The sequence below is a fragment of the Haliotis asinina genome, chromosome 9 (genome assembly GCF_037392515.1).
Source record: "Haliotis asinina isolate JCU_RB_2024 chromosome 9, JCU_Hal_asi_v2, whole genome shotgun sequence".
NCBI classification, from domain to species: domain Eukaryota; kingdom Metazoa; phylum Mollusca; class Gastropoda; order Lepetellida; family Haliotidae; genus Haliotis; species Haliotis asinina.
Genome location: NC_090288.1, coordinates 23,073,214 through 23,095,149, shown reverse-complemented (window position 1 = coordinate 23,095,149; position 21,936 = coordinate 23,073,214).

Genomic DNA, 21,936 nt, shown 5'->3' with positions numbered 1-21,936 from the left:
TTTACAAAAAAGTGACACATCGTTTCAGGTCTTTCACCAATGTTACCTGAGATAGCACACCTGGCAACTAATTGTATGATATCTGCCATTCTAAGTAATTTAGTTAACCAATAATGAGCAATCAATCAGTCAACGCGATGGTGGTAAATTCTTTGAAGGGAGGATGTTGTTTTTACACTCACACTTTATGACAGGGTGTTGCCAGCATAGATTAGTACATCTATACACACTGCCTTTTGACAAATCCGCTGTTGAAGATAAATGTAATTAATCAATCAGCGTGTTATCGGTTAATCCTTTGATCGATGTTTGGTTTTGTAACTCAGCTGATAAACCCTTACACGCACATATTACATAACATGTAATACATTTGCCACATCAGACCTTAATTACTAATTAATGTTGAGTACATACTCCATATAGAAGAAATGCCAAATGGGAACCTTTGTTGAGGAATATGAGTGTTGTCACCACCAATTATACCTGTTATAAATTCATTAACAAACCACCAAGTGAATGGTGACAAATAACGTGTAGGTTTATACCATCAAACTCGAGTTACAGCAAGGAAGATGTAATCTCTGTGTCGCATGCAGCCTGAAAAGACTTACAGGTTGAAACTGTTTTGAGGATACCAACGCAACTTCATTGTTACATAAGAAATACATACAGGCATTTGTTGTCTACTTGGGTAGATAGGTGTAACCATTTTTTTTAAGTAAGAAATTTTTCAGATTTCTCTACCAATGGCAAAGTCGTTCTTTTTAGATTACGAATTCAAATAAATCAGTTGTGTGTTTTTATTATCACATATAATAAACCAGGGTAGCTACCATAGCTACCAAAATTTACATATGATTTTTGCAATGACAGCTGGGCCATCAGTGCCCCTTTAAATAGTCATTTTGTTCAAGTTTTATTAGTCATTTAAAATACTCTGTGTGATTTATTATATCTACCCCCTGATGTATCTCATGCTGATGATCTAGCGAAATATTGTCATTGAAGCAGGAAAAGCTGCTGTTAATTTGTGTTTAAATTTATAAAGTCACAACCAATATGATTTGGACTATAGCAATGTACTATCGTCCTATGGTGTTGAGCATTCAAATGATACTGGTGTGATGGTATGAATATTTTAAGTCAAATCTACATCGGTTTAACCACGAAAGTGAACACACTGAATCCATCTGGACTGGTTCTATGTTTGTGCTAGTAGAGTGAATTTACAAGATTCATGACAAGCTCAGGAACAATTCAAGTTCACGTATGTCATTAAGATCAATGGTAAATTTTCCTGTATGTTTTTGAATTTAGGTCAGTGGAAATGTATGCTGCTTTAGATAGATTTACTTAACATGCATATTTAAGTGACTCACATTACATGAATCACATTGAGCTTCGGCTATCAAGTTTTATGTTTTAGGCATTTTGAACAGATCGTTGTACCGTATGCATTCTTTTTTTACTGAATAGACAACCATTATGTTTGTTTCTTTCATGTTCTAATACAGGTAGCATCTGTTTCAAAGCCAATCACAATTCAAAGTTAAAGAATGACACATTTCCCATTACTAACAGTAGCATGTATCTATATTATCTGCAGCCATTACCACAATTGGAGGTACGTCACAGATGCAAATAGCTGTATTGCATAACAACCAAGAAGCCCTCATCGCTGCTCGCAGCTGTATTTATGTTTTACCGATTAAAAATTGAAATGCAGCAGAGAGGGTTCGGGTGATCCTGGCACAGTCAGGCTGGTCAAGCTCATCATCAGCTCAGGGCCCTCGCCCCCTCTACACGCAGCCCAGACAGCGAATGGGACTTCTCCCAGGAAACACTGCCTAGTCGAACCCACCAAGAACTTTTCGGAGAATATGAAGGCTCCCCAACACTGCAGCCTTCTGCATTACCCAGATTGTCAGAAGGGCTGTGCTCCCGGTGGAGAACCCGGGCACTCTCCTCATCTGCACCAAGAGATCAGGAGGTACCAAACCAAGGGCACCGAGAACAATGGGGAGCCTGACGACAGTGTACTTGGGATGCAAGCGAGCCATTTTAAAGGCGAGGTCCGCATATTTATCATGCTTTTCCTGAATCTTGCCAATCACATTGCTGTCAAAAGGGACAGAAAATTCAATGATATAAATAATTTCATTGGCTTTATCAAAAAGGACAAGATCAGGTTTGTTGGCTGGAATTCGTCTAAGGCTGTATATTGGCCTATTCCAGAGAAGTTTGTAGCTGTCATTTTCCAGGACGCCCTGGACATGCTCAGGGTCATACCATGGATGGACCTCGGAGTCAAAGCCACAGGCATGGCGGAGACGATAATAAAAGCAGCGAGCCATGCCATCATGTCTTTTAAGATATGCTGTTTGTGCCAAGGAAGGGCATCCACTAACAAGGTGTTGGACAGTCTCTGTAAATTGATTGCAAAGACGACATTTCATATTGATATTTTCTTTAAGAATCACATTCTGGCGATTGCGAGTGGAAAGTGACTGGTCCTGAGCAGCAAAAAGGAAGCCCTCAGTTTCACATTTGAGACCAGCCGACTTCATCCAGGCGAAGGAGTCGCTTGGATTGCTGTTCTGTTCCACACACTGCATATACACACAATGCAATGGCTTCTCAGACAGCTTCTCCACAAAGGACCGACTCTGGGCAGACTTGGTGAAAGACTTCACCTGGTTTACTCCCATCACTGTACCGTCCAGCAGTACATCGCCATCAACAAAATCAACTTCAAATTTCAAATTGTGTCCAACAACCTTGGCACGCTTAAAGTAGCTGTGGAATTCCTTGCTTTCATCATGAATCTTGACGTGCATCACCAGAGAATCATCTGACAAATAAATATGTGCAAAAGTACACAATAAAATTCTGTCATGAAGAGCTTCCACATTAATCAAACCCCGACCTCCCGAATTGATTGGCATATATAAACGATTAAGAGAGGAGCGAGGGTGGTGTGCTCTGTTATCAGACATGATCCTTCTGGTCAGGCGGTCAAGACTCTGGATGTCTTGTTTTGTCCAATCAACTACTCCAAAGGAGTAGGAGAGGACTGGCACAGCAAAAGTATTGGTGGCTTTGACTTTGTTTCGAGCATTTAGCTCTGAACTCCAGATTTTCTTTAAACGAGATTTATACTCGGCCTGAAGTTTATCTTGAATCAGGGCATTCTGGAGCTTGTCTCGAACTTGCATTCCAAGATAGGTGTAGGCCTGATCTTCCACAAGATGCTATATTTATTATTATTATTATTATTATTTTTTACTGATTAGAATGAAAATGCAGCAGAGAGGGTTCGGGTGATCCTGGCACAGTCAGGTTGGTCAAGCTCATCATCAGCTCAGGGTCCTCGCCCCCTCTACACGCAGCCCAGACAGCGAATGGGACTTCTCCCAGGAAACACTGTCTAGTCGAACCCACCAAGAACTTTCCGGAGAATATGGAGGCTCCCCAACACTGCAGCCTTCTGCATTACCCAGATTGTCAGAAGGGCTGTGCTCCCGGTGGAGAACCCGGGCACTCTCCTGATCTGCGCCAAGAGATCAGGAGGTACCAAACCGAGGACACCGAGAACAATGGGGAGTCTGACGACAGTGTACTTGGGATGCAAGCGAGCCATTTCAAAGGCGAGGTCCGCATATTTATTATTATTATTATTATTTATTATTCCGCCGGATTTTGTACCAGAGCTACAAAGAGCACTAGTGGACAGAATCGCTTGAAAAAAAACAGGCAGATGCCCATCGAGGTGTAGATATTCCCCATTAAAATGGGGCCAAATAGCAAAGGGGAGATAAATCAAAATCAATTTATATTTTTCAATTTCAACTTCAAATATCTCCAAAACTACTGATCCTACGAGTTCCAGATTTCTTGAGCAGACGCGCAATCAAAATGTCTAGAATTTCGCCTGGACGGGTCGAGTCGCTAAAATGCACTGTTTGGCTGCTATTTTGGATTCCAGTTTTTGGTGCTGTTTTTCAAGCAAAATCCCGACTGCTTTGCTCTCAAAATCTGCTGCACTCAAACTGCAAGAGCTATGGCTTTCAAACTTTCCAGACTTTGTGGCTATCTTGTCAAGTTGAGTCGCTGAAATGCACCCTTTGTCGGCCCGTGCATTTACTAAAAGTTCAAAATGGCATTTGAGACGTGCCCCAAATGAAAGAAAAAGAGTGCGAAACAAAGTCAGTCACAGCTTCAGACAGCCAACAGCGGTAATCATGCAAAATTGTTTGAAAGAATGTACCAGTTATGGTAAGCAATATTGGCCCTCAAAACCCACAAGTTTCAGCAGATTAAGAAAATAGGCACCTCTTTATCTCACTGACGGCTCAGGGATACGCGAGGGAATGTTTGTGAAGTTTCAGGAGATTACTCTCACTAAGCATATGACGATTATAGCTGTTTCATGGGGACAAGTTACAGGACTACACACCACCACTCAGCATAGTCTGCATGTTCAAAGTTGAGTAACATATGTATAAATATATGTACGTAATAGCAATTCCGATAATTAATGTGTGAATAGACTGATACGCCATCAGTTTAATGAGTGGGCCCATTCCGAGGCGCAGTTGGTGTAATCATAGAGCCTATATAAAGAGTTATTGTAGTGTGTCCCTGGTGTGATCGCTAATACACTCGGAAAAGTATGGAAATAAACTACTTACCCCTCATTTTGAAAAAAAGAGATAATGGTCATGTTTGTAACTGATTTTTGCAATTTAAATTGTTTCAAACCTTTACTGGTACCAATCCCTCAAGCTGCCAGAATGCCGTCTCGGTAGTTGTACATTTCATATCTATTCTTATCCGACGCATGATTTTGCATGTATTCCTTATGCAGGCACATGCTTTTCTCCTCTCGTAGTGTGGTGGTTCCGCCGAATTGGCAATATGTTTGAGTACTTTATGCACATAAAATATGCTGGATAAAGTTTAAAATGGTACAAACATTGTGATTACTGACAGTTATATGTGATTCACAACTTGTCAAGTACGTTTTGGCATGCAATGCAGATGAAGAGTATAACAATGTAATGTTTGGAAAAGAGCTAGTAATTATAAGTTCTGAATGCTTTAGAAACAAACTAATCAGCAGATATTAATAAGCGAGCAGATTCATACATCAATCAGTTTTATGAAATAAACAGGAGCAGTTTGATTGACACATTTATATGAAAAGGTGTACGAATCATATATTGACTCAAAGGTTAGCACTTGTGTTGTTTGTGCTCACTTCTTAGTTTGGACCATGATCCATGTGTCATCATTGTTTTGGACACGTTGGAGTGTGGTCAATTGTACCTGGGTAATATTTCCAAATGAGCTATTTACGTGGTCAAGTCCTGCTTCTTCCGGTAATAACTGTTGCTGCTTGAGTTGTCAAACGGGCTAATAGAATTACCTCTGATAACAATATTCCACTGACATCCTAAACTGTATATGAAGGATAAACTGTCGTTACATTTTCTTAGAAAGTGAACAAATGTATATTTGGTCATGGATATTATAAACCAAACTTTCTTAGTAACACATCCATGTTGAAGCTGACCGCAGCTGTTCCAGATGCAGAGGAGCTACACGGTGAAGAGCTTTAAACATCAGTTTCTGGAAGCCTTATAAGATGGGCATAATATGCTTATGTCTGCATGTTCCTTTTATCAATCTTGCTGCTCAGTTCTGTACCTTCTGAAGGCAGGCACAGTGAATTGATCCAGACAGCAATGGATTACAATAATCAAGCCATAATGTCACAAAAGCATGGACAAGTGTCTTAGCTTCCACAATTCTTACATACCACTTGATTTCAATGATAATTCGTAGGAGGTAGTAAGCAACTGTGCTTCATGTACTGTACACAAGATGGCATCCAAAAAAGGCATTAATCACTGAAGCTGATATCATTGGCCTGAACCTGAGAGACAACTCTGTATCATCTGCTTATTAGGGAAACTTGTTCTGTTTATAAATGTTCTAGTTTTGCGATTGTTTGAACAAAGATTCCCTTTCTTTCCAGATTCATGATACCTAAGTGATATTTTCCAATCTAAGAAAAAACGTTTTGAGAACAGCTTCTAGAAACTTCCAGTAGTTCCAGTAAAAGAGCATTCGACTATTAGTGATATCATTCATATTAACTTACCATTACTACTGTCACCGTTAACATGTGAGTTACAAACAGCTGAGTTGTATTAAACGCAAGGAGCTCTCATCATTGCTTGCAACTATATTTATGTTTTACATTTGTAATTCTTCAAAATATGATTTTTCCAATCCACTTTCAGGTGTGTCCAAGGACAGACATGTCTGGTTACAGGAATTATTCCAATGATTCAATATCCAAGGCATACAATGCTGTGACTATGTGAGGATTGTATGAGCATCAGAAAAGTTGCTAAATTCTAGAACTTTTAACATACCTCCGAGCACTTTACATGACAGGGTTAGTGGAAGGATTGCGATGTCATGCAACTCATCGGAACCAGAGCCTTTGTTATCAAGGGACGAGGAAGAGATGTTGGTACAGCATGTCTTGAGTATGTCATCCTTTGGATACAGCTTCACAAGACAGGATGTTGCAACTTTTGCATCAGATCTTGCAGTCAACTTTGGTAAGAAAGATGACAACAAACCACTGTCACTTCATTGGTTTCATGGACTTTTGAAAAGGTGGCCTGAAGTAACAGTGCAGAAGCCCAGATCACTCGAACTCCAAAGAGCCAAAGCAACTGCAAGAAACTGTTGAGAATTACTACATTCGCCCGGAAGCCACAATGGACAAGTATAACTTCAAGAATAGTCCAGAGAGAGTATACAACTTAGATGAAAAGGGGCTGATGGAAAACCATACACTTCCTAAGGTTGTATCCTCCAGTCGGGATGCTCCAGTGTGTCACTCTGCCAAGGTCCAATACCACTACGGTAATAGGGTGCGGCAATGCAATTGAAAATGTCATTCCTCCGTACTTCATCTTCAAAGGTCAGCAAATGCAGGATGACCTTTTAGGTACAGCAGGAACTGTCAGCAATTCTGGATGGTCCAACAGCGAAATCTTCAGACAGTATCTCTCTGAACATTTCCTGCGATTTAGCGTTCAACCCACGGCCAAAAGGCCACTGTTGATATTGTATGACGGTCACAAGTCGCATATGTCTGTTTTGTTGAGTGAATGGGCAAGGGATCGATACTAGTTATTATTTGTCCTGCACATACTTCTTACATACTTCAACCGATGGATGTTGGTTGCTTCGGTCCATTCGAGAGGATTTATTGTAATATCAGGCATAAATACATGCGAGAACATGCCACGAAAGGAGTTGAGAAGCATGCCATTTGTCACTTGGGTTGCAAGGTGTATTCAGCGGCTCTTACACCAACAAATTTACAAGCCTCATTCAGAAAATGTGGAATCTGGATTTTCAATAAGAACGCTGTCAGTAAGTATCATTTTATACCAACGACAGTGTACAAGAGCTTGACAACTTCTGACCATCGATCGGAATACAAAGGGACCAATCAGACAAAGTCTTCATCACCCATTGTGACTGACATCACAGGTTCATCAACAGCAGCACCTATAACATCAACAGTTTTTCACTTCTTTGTTAGAATTGATGAAAACATTTTCTGCGATCCAAAACATACCAAAGAGCGGAAAGTTATGAGTGCAATAGTCGGAAGACGGGCAATAACTGATAACGACATTCTGCAGAAGATGAAACATCACCAACAAAATCAGCCAAGAAAGATCAGGATCATTCTTAAAAAAAAAAGGTGAGAACTGTTTTCCCGTATCCAGCACTTCAAAAATTGCCGTGCAGAACTGACTTCAGCTTCAGAACTTCAGCCAGTTTATTGTATCAGTCAGGATTTTAAAATGAATGAATGACTTAAAGTAAGAATTAAGAGCATGAATTATCAGTGAATGAATGAAAGAAATATAAAAAAAAAGTACATGTGTGAATGAATGAAAGAATAAATGATACACCACAACCATCCCTCCTAAAACGTTTTGAAAGAATGCAGAAGCATCGCAAAAGTAACACATGTGTTGACATCAGCTGTCCTTTTTAAAAATCTACATTGAGACATTTTTGTTTACATTAATAAATTCAGATATTTTATTGCATGTGGGGAATGGTATGGACATTAGCAAAATGTTAACTGACACTGTCACACACCACTCAGAAACAGAAAGTTTAAAATTATCACAAAGCATTATAAACACCTTTCCAGTTTTGTCAAATAATACGATCAACAAAAAATATCAAGATCAACAAGAAAGAAAGAAGTTAGAGAACTATAACAATAAAAGCATCACCAGCATCGATGGCAGATCAGATTGTCATATTTTTCACACACATCACATACGCCCGAACAATTTTTCTAAAATCATAAAACTATCACTATCACTTGCAAACAGCTTTCACCTGATGGTATACTCCCTTCATTAAATTTGAGGATGTATGTGAAAGATGTTTTACAATAATAACTAGAAAGACTCAAACAACACAGTGTAGTATTTCCATGGCTGATCAAATCAAATCAGCGATATGTCACTTTTTTCACACACCTCAAATACAGCCTAACATGTTTTTTTAGATGATGAAACTATCACTATTACTTGCAAACACATTTCACCTAATAGTATATTCCCCTCATAAGAATGAAAGGAGTATGTGAACGATGTTTTTGAAGCAATGACTAGGAACACTCAGATAACGTCGTGTAGTATTTCAATGGTCCATCAGAACAGATTGGCAATGTGTCATATTTTTCACACACCTCAAATACACCGTAACCATTTTTTAAGTCATAAAACTATCACTGCTACTTGCAAATACCTTCCAACTAAAGGTATGTTTCCCTTTTTAAAAATTTAAACGAATGTGTGAAAGAAGTTTTTATTGACTTAATTTAGTCTGTCTTCGTGGTGAATCAAGAATGGAAGCCAGTGAAGTATAACATACCGACTTGAAACTTACCTGCAAATCTACCATCCGAATACTGACACTAATAACAATTATTTGACTTGAAGTGACAAAATAGTTAACTTATCTTCTACATATAGGTTTTCAGTTGTTACAACACTCAGCGAATGTAATCAGCTGTTGAAAATAAACCGGGCTCAATATTAAATACTAAACTGCTGCCATATTGTCTACACTAGTCACGTGACGGGGCGAGACATATGCTTTTCGAGGAGTTTCTTCTCCCTCTCTGTATAGGCTCCCTGGTTAATCGTAGTTATCCTTAGAAAGTATGAAATCTGTCTTCTTAGAAAAGAAATAAAATTTACTCTACCACCATGTATAGTTAAATAAAGCACACATTTGCCTTGAACAATTAATACTCAAGCATCCTCGTGCTAATGCTTCAGGGCAAAAGTGTTCTTTTTCACTCTATACATGGTGATAGAGTGAACTGGATTCCTTATATAAACAAGAGTCATCAGAAGATGACATATCCCCCCCCAGCCCCCCACATGTTTGAAAGGACAAATAGTCAAGAGCCATGTCTCTTACAGATATAACAGATACTGACTCAAGTAAGATGACAGAGTTAGATATTCCACAAATCAGGCAACTGACAAGAAAGCACATCAAGCACAAGCTCCAACAAGAATTTGAGCCAGCCCTGCAGTTCGCCACCACCAACAAAGGAAAGTGCTAGTTTTCCCAGATATACTGAGTAGATATGAACCCATCATAGAAAATCAAAATTTGAAAGAAGAGCTGGAGATCACAAAACTTTTTCAGAAAACTTATACTGATTCTTTGTAAAAGCAGCTAACTACATGAGAAAATGCAATAAAGCTGTATCATTCACCAAGTATGTGGACTTTTAATCCTCACAGAATAAAAGAAATGTTCAAGATCCCATCACATGTGAAAAACATTCTTTGGCTCAAATGTCACTGGAGAACCAACAACAAATTCTATGTCTCCTGTGATCAGAGTGGCTCGATTCATTCAGTCAAGACATGTGGGTGTATGCTGTGAGCCGTGGGGCAGTAACCCTAACTGAAGAGATCTTGCTGCCAAATACTGGGATGTCTCTGACAGGCAATGTTGAAATCATCCATGCTTTGAACAGATGTGATAGTATTGGTGGTCAGGGGAAGATGCCTTTGATGATTTCAAGAAAGAGAGAATGTCAAAAACAAACTCATCAAAATTCTTTGACAAGCTTTAAAAACAAATCTTGAAAACTTTCTAGAGTATCTGCAAATAAAAATACATTAAAAGAAATGGAATAGAAATTATGTTGAAGACAACCACAAACATTTGTGGCACAGTGCTTATGATGGCTCAGACAAGAAAGGTGGACCCAAGAGACACTTTGAAGCATTCTCAAGGGCACTTTCTCTGGTCCCTAGCACCTTCAGATGGTGGCAGTATGTGAAGCACAAACAGCAGAAAGAGTAGACATTGTCTTCAATGTTTACAACCAGACCTCATTGAAGAATGAGAAGGAGCTGCAGTGAATGTCTAAAGAAGACATTGTGCAGTACAATGAGATTTCAACAAAGCAGACTGTCAATCTATGGAGACTCTTTCTTTTGAAAGCAAACAATAAAACAGAATTGATCAAATTTCTGGTGGTCACTCAGTGGAGACAGTTTCTTTTGAAAACACTCAATAAAACAGAACTGATCAAATTTCTGATGGATGAATGACAGCAATCTCAACTCAGAGATATGTTTGGTATGATATGGTTTGATATGTAAAGATGGCTCTGTCAGAGATGAGTATCCCTGGTCAAATCTAGGGGAAGCAGACACAAGGCTACTTCTACACAGTGCTTTTGCTGCAGACCAAGGGTTTCAGAACATGTTGATGACTTCCAATGACACCGATATATTTTTGATGTGCTTGATGTATAGCTGGAAAATCAAAACATAGATCTTCATGAAGGCAGATCAAGTACAGTCAGCATTCATACCATTTCAGCAGGACTTGGTATGTCTGTTAAGTTAAAGGTCACATGCAATGAAAAAATCAAACATAATTAAAAAACAATTATTACTAATTCGTGACATATAAAATACAATGCTGTTGTAAAAGAACAAATAAACAAAATTATAAGTGTACATTTGTGATTCAAAAGTGCAGTATTTTGTACGTGGGCTTACTTCTCTCAAAACGAAGCCCTCAGGAGACTGAACCCAGTCATAGCAGGTGGGTGTGCACTCAAGTGTAACGACAGCTTCATATGCTGAGGGCTCATTGTGTGTTCAGAAAGATGATCTGTTTTATTGTACTTAATGCATTGTTTCAGTATGAATTCATATGCCGTTGTCAAACAAAATCATATACACTATAGAAGAAGTTGTTATTCATAATGAATGTATATACAGATGTTGAGTTTTGTAAATGCATGTTCTCTGAATTTGCATTTGATCCTGTTAAAAATCATCTCAGTAGAGATGGTGAACTGCTGCGTGCCTGGAAACTGTCATTTGTCCAAGTACAAAGCAGGACATGAAACTGACAAGAATTTGCACCAGTTTCTGTCAGTCATCCAAGAAAAAATAGATGTAGTTTGCAACCCACAGACATAAAAACATGTCATGTGTACAAGCATCACACCTGCCTAATTTACATAATGTGGCATGAGTCAAAAATCAATTTATTTTGTGTGTATTGCACATTGTCTTTAGTAGACAGGCAGGCAGACATATAGGTGTCAAGAAACCAGACACTGAGCTTTCTCTGTGACAGGCTGCTTACCACAGTCAACAAGTTTTATTATTTAATGAGTAGATTATTTGCTTGTTTGTGTACGCAACCAAGATTAGATAATCTTATGCTCCCGGCATGTATACTGTTTCAAGCTCCACGAACATATTCACTGCGCATGTGTTATGGGCGCAGCGCAGTATAATTGCCATTTTTTATGATTTGTTTTGGTAAGAGCATACCAAAAGGTATCAGAATTGGCAGAGTTGTGTTTTACGTGGCATGTGACCTTTAAGCTTTACATGGGCTACATGCCTTCACAAACTATTGGCTTTGAAAGTAAGCACAGAAAGCGCCAGATCTCCAGTAAGCACTGGAAATAGAGGTCTAGGTGCTTATTAGTGGAAATAAGGTATATTTTAAGTCTAAAGATCGTAACTAAATAGGTTTACTTAAAGGTCACATGCAACGTAAAACACAACTTTGCAGATTCTGGTACCTTTCGGTATGCACTTACCGAAACAAATCATAAAAAATGCCAATTCAACCTATAAAGTTGAAAAAAACGCGATGAAAAAAAAGCCCGCGAAATCGGAGTTCAAACGTTTCACTAAATTCCCCCCAGCGCTGGGGGGAAAACTGGTTTCAACAGCTGTGCTGCGCTGCGTCCATAACGCATGCGCAGTGAATAGGTTCGCGGAGCTTGAAACAGTATGCATGCCCAGCGTCTGAGGTCGTGAGCAGTAGTCTAATCTTGGTTGTGTACACAAACAAGTAAATGATCTACTCGTTACGTAAAACAAACTTGTTGATTGTGGTAAGCAGTCTCTGTCACAGAGAAAGCTCAATGTCTGGTTTATTCACACCTAGATGTCTGCCTGCCTGTCTGCTAAAGACAACATGCAGTACACAGCTTCAATCATTGACCACGGCCAATTTGAACTTAACACCTATTAGAGTATACGACATAAAGAAAATACGTTGATTTATGACTCGCGCACCCGAGTCCCGTCTCTGCCACATTATGTAATTCGGCACGTGTGATACACATGACATGTTTTTATGTCTGTGGGTTGCAAACAAACTACATTCACTTTTTTCGGATGACTGGATCTGACGGAAACTGGTGTAAACTCTTGTCAGTTTCAAGTCCTGCCTTGTACTTGGACGGATGACAGATTCCAGCCACGCTGTTGTTTACCATCTCTACTGATGTGATTTTTGATTGGATCGAGCGCAAATTCAGAGAACATGTATTTTCCAAACCCAACATCTCTATATACATTCTTCATGGATAAAGACCTGTTTTAGTGTATATGATTTTGTTTGACAACAGTATATGAATGCATACTGAAACGACGCATCAAGTACACAAAAAGAAGTTGTTATCCATAAAGAATCTTACTTTCTTGTGACTGGCTATACTTCTAAAATGCCCATCAAACAGATCATCTGTCTGTACACACAATGAACCCTCACCAGATCAGCAAATGAAACAGCCAATCAGAATCCGTCGTTACACTTGAGTGCACATCCAGGTGCTAAGACTGGGTTCGGTCTCCCGAGGGCTTCGTTTCGGGGGAAGTAAGCCCTAGTACAAAATATTGCACTTTTGAATCGCGATTGTACGCTTATAATTTTGTTTATTTGGTTTTTTTGAAGCAGCAATGTATATTATATGTCATGAATAAGTGATAAATGTGTTTTAATCATGTTTGATTTTTTGGTTGCATGTGACCTTTAATATCTGTTATATCTTTCTAGGATCATTAGAAAGGATTTCTTAATAACTACTGTGTAGGAATTCTACTGGTTGTTTTGCAGTGAAAATTGTGTTGTGGATGAGGTTTTTCATATAGGGGGATACCCATATTCAAGAAGCTGTGGAAGGGTTAATCTGTGTGTGTCACTCAGCTGGCTATCATGTTTTTTTACTAGATGTACATGTGTATTTAGCTTCCTTAAAAATACAACATACCTTGGTAACCTCAAATGATACTGATAACTCAGTTTTCAAGCCGTACCTCATGGACTAAGCCACAGTGGGGGGACCTGAGTATGTTGGAATCAGTCAACAGGCTGATTTGCATTTCATGTACAACGATAGAGGTAACAATTGTTTGTCATCCCATTTTAGTGTTTTCAGCTGAACGGGGGAAATATGCAGTAGACGTCTATATGAGCCAAGATAAGGAAAAATTATATGTTGTTGACCCACATGTTCACAGAACCATAACTTTTTACTACAATATTAGTGGTTGATGTGGGGAATATAAGTACGTATGATCATTAATTGTGATAAATGGTTTATGTTCACCTTAATAAGAAGGAAGCTTTCATTCCAAAATGTTGTGTTAAAAAATAAAGAAGTTGATATCAAGCAAATTTGGAGTCATGATAATTGATTTTTCTCTGCGTGGCGCTTGGGCACTGACAACACTACACAATGACTTGTCACCATTTTAACCCCCTGGATGCCACAGGGGCATAGATGTCCTTCCTCGTTAATCTTCACTTAAAATTCAAAATACATGAGACACATAAATATGCTTCACAGTTTCAAACTTTACAGGGAATTTCTGGTTTCTGTTACCATCCACTGTTATCTTAGACAGCGCAAACTTGTGCTGAAAATAGACTTCACCATAACTGTCACCATTTTGGCACATTATGAAATAATGTTAGTTTTTCCTTATCCTGACTCATGCTAATTGCTTATCTCCTCTTCCTTGGCGAAGGTAGTGGAACACCTGAAATCCCTAGAAGTTCCCTTCTAAAAAGAAGCGGACATAAAATACACTCACCCATGTGTAGCCTCCCTTTTCCCGCGCCTAGGTCATGTGACCAGCCATGCTTGTCACTCTCTACTTATCGCCCAACGAGGGCCGCTGGAGTTACCTGGAGTCTCCACTACGGCAATAAGTTTTTCAATTATTTCGGTCCTTTAACTGTATTTATGTTGTATGCGGTATTTGGTTTGTGTATAAATCACAATTTGTTTATTCACAATTATTGTGTGTTGATATAGCATGTATTTTGCCAATCAAGACCTAGTCTCTGTTGATGAAATCATGTTTACAGTGTAAATTACGGCTGTCAGCAGTTGACCCACTTTTAGTTTCACAGGTGTGTAAACCCTTATGTTCTTCCACTATTTGCTATGAATTTTACAGAAATGTATCTGTTTCAGAATTTATTGTATAAATTCGTTCTTTTCACAGGCGTGAGAGGGACATGCAATGTCAACTTTCATTAGTCATGTCTAATCAGATGATTAAGCTTCGGTAACCATTTTCGATTCACAGCTGAGTTTCATTCCATTTTCCAGTCAGGCGTGTCCCCAGGGTTATACCTTGGGTCCTGCAAGTCGTCCCCTAGAACACAGAAGAGTAATTCATCAGGAACGGGGCCGTCGCAGCCTAAGAAGCCTAGATCACTATCATTGTCGAAGATGAAGTCGTCACAGATTCAACATTCTTCAATGAAGAAGTTCTGTGGGGACGAGTTCGCCCCCCCTACAGGAACGACACATCTACAATCTTCACTACGTAGACAGTTGCTCCTAGATCAGCCACGACTACATCATCACCGCTCAGGATCATCAGACAGCATAGACTTAGTCAGCAATCAGCCTCGGTCATCACAGCAAACATCTCTGTTAGTCAGCTGTGACTGCACTCAACGCAGCCGTTCGACACAGACACAAACTTCACTCGTCAACGCAGAAGGTCTTCATCACTCTCCCCAGTTCATCAAAGGCACTGTCAACAATCGTCACCCCCCTTAGCCGTGGACTTATAGGAGGGATCGTCGACACGGAATGAATGTTTCACACTCATGGAGGGATGAAGATAGACATTATCGAGCATCGCCATCGGAGGAAGCCCTATTTTCAGACTCTGAAGTTACGAATTGGATTACGAATGGACTTGACTTAGCTTCACCATCCAAGGATTCTACTGAAGCTAATACTTACAGGATGAAGGATGACGACATTGATACACTTACGTTCCCGCCGATATCTACGATTCCTGAGATGTTATGTATGGCATTTTAAGTCAGCAACCAAGTTTCAACAATATCATGTACCATCATTCAACGTTCATCGCTTACCTCTCCATCATATGGAGCCCTTTGTCAGAGTACCGGACGTCAATGAAGTTCATAAAAATTATCAGTCCCGCCTGCAACAAATCTTACAAGGTCCAGGTGTCAGGAGGTCATCTACGTTAAGCTTTCAGACTTGCAACGATGGAAAGATGTCAATTACACACTACATTAGCAGTCTGCAGCATCATTTGATTCTTCAGACGGCATAGAAGTCTTCTAACAGCAGATCCAGCGTTGCCTATCAGGAGATCTGCAGTGATGAATGACAGTTTCTGATTGGACAGGCAGCCAGCTATAAATAGAAGAAGAAGAAGAAGAAGGGTTTATTTGTATAAAGGCCATACGACCCATAGAACAAGATGGTACAATAGTGATTTTGGTTACCAGTTTCATGAAACAACGCTAACAGGAGCAGAATAAACATGTTCTAAGTACTTGACAAAGTTATTTATGATATTAATGTCTGATGATGTACATATGCTATGGAGTGAATAATAGTATCCATGGACCGTTTTTGGAATGTAACGCCGACGCATATCCTCATAGCGTTTACAAATATAAACAATATGAATTTCATCTTCGATACTTTTACAGTGTTTACATAACACAATGTCATCATTGGAAGAGGCAATACTTCGTCTAGTATATTTGATACCAAGTGCACTAGATCCTGATCTGAATAACGTGAAAAGACGTTTAGATTTATTACTTATGTTCAATGATAGATATTTTTCACAGGTCAGCAGCGATTTATGTGATTTGTAAAACGACAGCGAAGGAGCATCTAGGGAAAGATGCCACTCTTGCATGGAGCAGTTGTTAATTCTTTCGGTAAACATATATAGAAACATTTTTGTATCGCCAACATCTTGGGAAATCCAAGCAGTACCAAAACCATAATGAAATAACAAATCACTGACGTGACGAGCCCATGTTGCACGTTTCCTGAATTCAACAGATAACAGGAATTGATAACATTGATATGGGTATCTACTTGGATGCATTCTTAATAATCTCAACCAGTATTTAATACATTTGACATAATAAACATTGCTTAAGGGTGTCCTCCCACATTCCCCATATGCAACAACATTAGATGATCTGTAACTAATCTGAAGTAAGAATTTGCAAAATTTTCGATGGATAATTTCAATACTTTCTCTCTTTTTAAAACCCCATATCTCGGCACCATATGTTAGAATTGGTACAATTTTTTTATCAAAGATGTACAATCCTTCTGAGGGTGACATGTCGTATCGTCTTATAAATGACTTGATCGGCCACAGGGCCTTATTAGCTTGATCGGATAAAGTTTTACATGCCCTAGTCCAAATCAGTTTTGGAGTTATCATAAGTCCTAAATACTTATAAATATTGACAGTTTCCATCTGGGTACCATTATAAAACCATTTTTCATGTTTGGACAATGGGCCACCCATTTTAAAGACAATAGTTTTACTTTTATCAGTATTAATATCCATGCCCCATTGATGTGAATATATATGTAAGACGTCAAGGCGACGCTGTAATCTTACGACAGTATCGGCAATCAGAACCAGATCATCCGCAGATAAGAGAGCAATGATGTTCAACATATTTTCAGAGATAAATATACCATCATCAAACTTGGTTTCTAACATCGATACAAGTTCATTGATGTATAAAGAGAATAGTACAGGACTAAGGACACAGCCTTGCCGAACCCCACAGGCGCTACCAAAATATTCAGTTAATTTCTTCCCGTACTCACAGATTACAGTGGCCTTGACATTAGTATACATATTTTCAATCAACTTGAAAAATTTACCGTGGATCCCATTGTGCAAAAGAACATACAATAGTTTAAACCTATTCACTATATCAAAGGCCTTACGAAAATCTATGAATGCAACGTATATCTTCCCATTTTTGCGTGTTAAATATTTCTGAATGATTGTCTGGAGAATAAAGATACTGTTCACAGTCGAATGGTCAGTCTTAAATCCACCCTGATATTCTCCAATTATCTCATGAAGTTCCAAGAAGTACTCCAACCATTTGTTTAGAACCGAAACAAAAATTTTGCTCATTACATTTAGAAGAGAGATTCCCCTACAGTTATTCGGGTCAGATCTACTACCTTTCTTATATAGTGGGATGATAATACCAGCTGACCAGGAATTTGGCCAAACACCAGATGAAAGAATTTTGTTGAACAGTAATACTAAGTAAGGAACAATTATATGTTCAGAATATTTGAAAAACTCTGCGGGTATACCATCATCGCCTGGGGATTTGTTATCTTTCAGATGTCTGATGGCATCTAGTACATCCTGAACTGTAAAGTCACATGATAGAATATCATCGTCATTAATACAGTCAACACATGTATTGAAGTCATGTTTATCAATGTATGATTTGACATCTTCTGAAAAGTTGCCATCTTCTGGCAACGTCGGGTTCAGCAAGTCCTTAAAGTATGCAGCCCATGTTGATGGCGTTACACGTTCTTCCATAGCACGATTTGTGGTATATTTTTTCACAAGTCTCCAAAATGCTGAGCAGTCTCTAGAACAAGCTGCATCATGTATTTTGGTTGTAATCGAACGATTATAACTATCTTTTTTGGTTTTACAGGTCTGTTTGAACTTGGATCTAATGTCTTTGTATCTATTCAAATTGTCAAATGTTGTTGTTTTTCTAAACATATTAAGTAATTTGTACTTTTCACGTTTAAGAGTCTGACACTGTTGATCAAACCATTCTGGCTGTTGATTAGAGTCAGTGGTTTTGGCATGTCTACATTCCATATCTTGCCCACAGCTTTGCAGAATTCGCTGCAATATGTTTACTGCTTTATCAGTGTTGACATGTAGACTGTTCTTAAAGTCCTGGAACAAATTACTTATATCAGCATTTTGCAGGTTATCAAGATATGATTGTGATTTTTCATCATTCCATTTAAATTTACATCTATTACTACAAAGAAAATACTTATCATCGGCTGGCCTGCCAACATCGAACAGGGATGAGATTATAGTTGTGAGTGGGAGATGATCTGACTCCGTGCGAGAGACACTCTTGAAGTCCTCCACATAACGGTACAACGATGCTGACACTGCAATGTAGTCTGGTGTGCTACAACCAGTGGGGCCAACATATGTGTAGTCCCCCTCGTCTGAGAATCTGCCATTCAACAGGTACCATCCAAACGTTTTGCATAAGTCTAGCAATTCTCTACCATAGTTATTTACAACCAGATCTTTGTTTTTACGATTTGGGTACACAGGTGGGGCATCAAATTCCTCGTATGTGTCTTCGTCCAAGGGTAAAAAGTCCACACTATCATCAACGATATAGTCTAGTTCAGTGCCAGTTCTGCTATTAAAGTCGCCACAAATAATGAGGTCAGTGTCTGGGAATTCGTTTTGTATTACCGCAACATAACTTTCCAATCGCTCAACCCCATCGCTACTGTTGGGTTTTTCAGGAGTTATGTAGACACAGCCCAGTATAAGCTTTTTGCCTGACCTTATACACCGACTAGATACAAGAAACACGGCGTCTACCCACTCCTCGTGTACACGATGGAAAAAGGATGAAATATTGTCACGTATAAATATAGCGACACCACCGCTGAACCGACCGATGTTGTTTACCTTGGGGCGAACTGATTGAAATGCACAGTGACAGGCGATTAAGTTACTGAAGTCATTAGAACATTTAGCCCAGGTTTCGGTCAAACATATGATGTCATATTTAGAGATAAATTTACAAAAGTCTGGATGAATGACTTTACTATACAAGCCGTTTACGTTCCAACACAACAAGCTTATTAGTTGCAGAGAATGTGATGCATCTGGGGTGCACGTGGAGCACGAGCTTTCTGATCGGGTGTCAATATCAATGTCGATATCAGTCACAGGGTCAAGGCCACTCTGCTATAAAGCACTGTGATTTAGGTCATCATGACCTGGTGAATGTAATCCGTGTATATCTCCGGCAAATCGGACTAGAGCCCCGGAACTATCTGGCATGAACTTGACAGCATCTATAACTAGAAGTTCGCCTTTGATATAGGCTGTTTTGCCCTGGTCCCTGGCTTGTTTAAGGTGGGGTATGAGTTTTTTTCTTCTGAGTCTCGTTTTTGGAGAGAAGTCTTCAGATACTCTGAAAGTGGTGTTACCTTTCAGTTCTGCCTTAGCTTTGGTAAGGACACTGAGTTTGTCGTCTCTGGAGACGAACTTCATCATGATAGGCGGATTTCCCCCCTGTTCACGCTTTGGGCCCAACCTGTGAACAGTGTCGAAAAGAATATCATCCCCGTTTTGTAGACACAATGTATCCTTCAAAAATGAATAAACTTTTCTTTTAGATTCACTCGATTCTTCATACCGTCCTTCCATGTCCATTCCAAACAAAATCAAATTATTTCTTCTGGAGTAGTTTTCACTTTTATCAAGTTTAGCCTCTAAAGCAGTGATAGTGTTTGCCTGACACATTACAATCTTCCTAAGATCTTTATTTTCGTTTTGAATTTGTTCCAACTGATTATTAAGTTTTGCACTGTTTTGGTCCACTGTATTTTTCAGGGTCGTTAGCATTTCACTCATGGACGCTATTGTCTTATTCAATGCATCAAATTGGCCAGTTAGTGTTTTCATAGACTCACTCATACTGGTCTCCACCTTGGTGTCCGGCTGGGATCCCCTCCCCCTTGTGCTGGGTCCGGGTCCCGGGTTGGGCTCGATGTCACCCGACAACAGAAGCTGCCATCTTGCGTCAAATGTAAACATTGTAGAATCCGTGCAACTCCTGTCACACGTGCGCACGTTTGAAATTTCTTGACAATAATTAAAATTGTTTGTGCTGAGCAAATGAGAGAAAATATGTCTGAGATTCACACTATGTATCATTATACTGTGACTCATCAACATAATGACAGTTAAAGTGACACCAACTGCGTACAGCCTGTAGGCGACGTCCATACCTGGGGTCCATGTTGTCTCCGCCATGTACTTGCTAACATGTTCAATTTGTCTGTGACCCATGGGCATCTTAAAACACCCAATTCTGCATCTCCAACTGTCCACGTCGATCCCCATTCTTCATTTAACGTGTTGTGCCCAAGAAAAAGGCACTACAAAGACTTGACTAAGAAAGAAGAGCGTATTTTCCTCTCCCGCGATGTCGTCGCCGTGTCTACCTTCTCAGGGGCAGGTAACCATCAATATAAATAGACTCCCTTCGCATGTCAACTCGCTTATAATGAGCAGGGTTGAGGATCTGAAGACGAAGAATGACATATTTTTACGGCATACAAGCTCATCGTGGGAGAAGTCAACCTAGCCTACAGGTGGACTTCACTATCAGTCTAGTAACTCAGCACGAATGACTTGTGAATCTAAATTCCTTTGGATTGGATTCATCACTGCATTGAAATATATCGCTGTCCCAGAGGTTTGGTGGGTCAAAGGTCAAGCCATGTTAGAACAAGTTCTACTCTCTCCATTACCACTACGACAGTGACGATGTCTACTCGGTCTGCTCACGTCAGCTCAGGACATGAACAGACGAAGACGCCTACAGCTACCGCTACATCTGTGACAGCGGTTCCTGAGTCACAGTTTCAAGTCTTGACCGGTTTATGACAGTGGACATCTGAGATACACCCACTTTGGTGGACTCCCCAGGCGAAGGCCTGCTCAAAAAACTTCTAAGTTACAGTCAGCATTCAACAACCATCTCTTTGTAGACATGTTTCTCGAAGGATTGGGTGCCCATCTAAACAATGAGGTTGCAGCAGGAATCTGAAAGAAGGAAGATTGCTCTTCCTATCAACCAGTCGGAGATGAAAGTGGTGAAGCATATTATCCATCACTTATCGACAACACTGAGAGACAAGCTACTGATGATCCACACAGGCAACTCACCAATGGCTTTCTACATAAACAAGCAAGGGTCAATAAGATCGCCATCTCTACTACACTTGACCTTTCAACTCTTCGACATGGTCGACAGTCTGATTCATGTCAAGTATCAAGAGTATGCAACATCATGGCAGACGCCTTATCTTGTCCTCTTTGTCCATCGCCAACAGAGTGGATGCTGCATCGAGAGGCATTTCAACTAATCAGCCAG